This window comes from Physeter macrocephalus, chromosome 21 (genome assembly GCF_002837175.3).
Source record: "Physeter macrocephalus isolate SW-GA chromosome 21, ASM283717v5, whole genome shotgun sequence".
Classification (NCBI taxonomy): Eukaryota; Metazoa; Chordata; class Mammalia; order Artiodactyla; family Physeteridae; genus Physeter; species Physeter macrocephalus.
In genome coordinates this window covers 49,541,002-49,544,229 of record NC_041234.1, presented here as the reverse complement: position 1 = coordinate 49,544,229, position 3,228 = coordinate 49,541,002, and positions in this window count along the sequence as shown.

Below are 3,228 nucleotides of genomic sequence, written 5' to 3'. Positions count from 1 at the left end.
TGAGGTTCCAGTGGGCACAGTTGAAAATGATGGGAGGGAGGGGGGCAGTGGAAGGTTGTGTAGGAGAGTGGAAGCTTAGAGCACAGTGAAGTCAATATTGGGAGAAAAGGGATGACCAGGGGAGTTCATATCCAGGGTGATGACTCCCAGATAACAGGAACATGTGGCCCATTGGTCCTGTTCCCCAGGGCTGCAGACTGAACTAGTCTCAGCAATGGCCCCACTCACCTGTAAGCTCCATGAGGGATGGGCATGGTGTCTGTGTCCGTCACTACTCTCCCCTCAGCATCTAGCACCCTGCCAGGCAGGTAGAAGGAGCTTGTTACATTTTTGCTCACTGGATGAATAAAAGAAGGGGCTAGAGGAGCACGAAATGCCTGGCCCACTGCAGGTGCTTTATAGATGTTGGCGCCATTTTATTCCTGGTATCTTATGATGGATCTACTTATCCATTTGCATCTGTGACGTGCCCTTGGAGAAGGTCTGTTAATGCGCATGAATGAGGCTTGTGAAACACCAAAGGCCAATTAAGGCTACTGGTATATATCCCGACATGGTGACTACAATTTGAGGAAGGTATGAACCTCATCAAACAAACTGTAATCTTTCTGAGGTAAGGAGTAGGAACAAGAAAATAAGAATTTGTAAGTGTTTCACCTGCACTGTGCTTGGGAGAGACACCTGTAATGGACACAAAACTGTGTTCCCCAGATCCCCCTTCAAGGGCAGATATTGCCCCAGCTGCTGGGAGTGCTGTCAGCCGAGAACCGTCTTTAGCTGTCAACTCCTTCGGAGATTGCCTCTGCTGCAGAGAGCCACCTCACCCAGGGACTGACTGAAGCAGGGGTGTGAAAGCCTGCCTTTGGCCCATGCGGGACAACACTGATGGGTCACGTTAGTGCCTGAGCTCTCTGTTGAGTCAGCTGAGGCTTTGTGGCACCTGTGTTGCTGCCTTTTCCTTCTTCAGCCTAAGCTTATTTCCTTTCCTTTTCTCCCACAGATGTCAATCTCTTGGACATTTCCTAATAAACATCCCGTGCACCAAACTCCATCCCCGAGTCTGCTTCCCAGGGAACCCAACCCACAACAAGGATCAAATGCCTTCAGGAGCTTGGCACTTGATATAAATGAATGAAGCTGGTTGGGCTTCATATAACAGGGAGTGGTGGGGAACTAGGTAAAGTGGAGAGTTTGTGCCCCATCTACATTTTGAAAAATTAAAAACCAACATTGTGTACTCCTGGCAATGTATGAGAACTCAATTCAGTTTGCAGGCCTCCTGTTTAGGACCTGTGCTTTAAAGGTGTACTCTCTCTTTGGTTAATATACTGGCCCCTGGCTTTGACATGTCTTTTGTGAGTTTGGTCAGTGTGGATCAATCCCTCAAAGCTCCCCCAGCTCATGGTGGGGGGCGGTGCAAGCAGGCCCAGACCCTGCCGGGGTCAACACCAGCCCCTGAACCACAGGGTCTCACCAAGGTACTGCTTGCTGTGAGGCCCACCTTGAGCCAGTCTCCTTCTCTGATCTTGGTCTTAAGTCTTGACACCTGCTATTGTCTGAGAGTAGCCCTGGCCCCTCTCCCTTCCCTTGTAAGCTTTCTAGGTTGTTTCAAGCTCTGTGGTGTCTTTTTGAAAGATCAGCCCAGTGGTGTCAGGGGACATGAGCTAGCATGGGGTCTGGGGAGACAAGGATACTGGCTGCAAGGTCCTCAGCCTTAGAAGCCTGACCCAATTGGCACCAGAAAACAAAGCTCCTTTTGGATGGGACTTGACCCTTGAATATAGCTGTAACCACCTGCTTGGTGGGACCATACCCTTCTTGAGGGATGGAAGTGATCTGGGCCACATCTGGTCTGTGTTTTTTGCTCCCAGCCCTGACTCACTCTGGTCTTCCCTGCTGGGTGGCTTCACTGAGCCAGAGAACAAAGAGGGAGTGCATGCCCTGAGCACAGTTGCTATGGCAACCTCCTCTCCTTAGAAGCCTGGTGACCGGTGCCTACTTCACCAGAGCTGTGCCTGTCTGAGGCCCCTTGTTGCTTCTAGGAGCAGTTGAACTAGAAACCCTGAGACAAAGTCCTCAAAGACATATTCCCTGCCCCTATAACTTAGGTTCACAGCTCAGTGGGCCAAGTTTCTGCAAGACACTGTGTCCCGCGTATCTGTTTTGGGCTCTCAGGGGTTTGTGAGAATCAAAGCTCATGTTTGTGGGTCCCACACTTGTGTGGTCTGGAAAACATACTCACAAACTGGGCTTAGTGTCTGGATAAAGTCATCATTGCTACAATGAGAATCAGAGGGTGAAACAGAAAATGATTTTAACAGAAAAAGTTTATTTTAAGAAGACACAAACAGCTCTAGCTATATAAAGAATACAGTTCAATTGCTGGTAGCAAGCCAGTAACGAGTGCTTTTTCTTTTAAAGAAAAAAAAAGAAAAAGAAAGAAAGACAAGAAAAACCCTTTGTAATATCACCCCACAGAGGGCTCCCTTCCATTTTGTGTTGGAATTCTAAAAAGACCGGGATGACAATCTCTCTTAGTTTATGCTGCTTCTTGATATTTTTATCCAGGGACACATTCTCATCACTTTGGGGAGTTGCCTTATCTCTGCCTTCCAGTTTAGGATCTCGGCCTGCAAATTCCTGTCTCCCTTATTTTTCTTGAGTGCACCGTTGGCATTCAGTAAGCATTGAATGGTGAGCGGTTAGCGCATAACAAAAGTCCTTCTCCTGACTCTGCAGAGTAGGCCTAGCCAATCCTCCTTCCTCATTTTGCTTTTGGCAAGTGTGGTACTTTTGCTGCTTTAGAGTCCAAGGTACAAGCCTGGTTTCCTTCTTAAGGCTGGCAATCCTAAACAAAAGGCAGAAAGAAACTGTTTCATGGATGCTTTCAAATAAGGAAATCCTAAGGTTACTCGTGTCTTGAGTTTTTAAAATCTAGATTTCAGTAAGTGGGTAAATCCCTGGGCTCAAATGACAGAAAGCAAACTAAAGGTCCCAAGAAGCAATGTTCTTAGATTTAAAAAAATCCTGTAGGGCTTCCCTGGTGGCGCAGTGGTTGAGAGTCCGCCTGCTGATGCAGGGCACACGGGTTCGTGCCCCAGTCCGGGAAGATCCCACATGCCGCGGAGCGGCTGGGCCCGTGACCCATGGCCACTGAGCCTGCGCGTCCGGAGCCTGTGCTCTGCAACGGGAGAGGCCACAACAGTGAGAGGCCCGCGTACCGCAAAA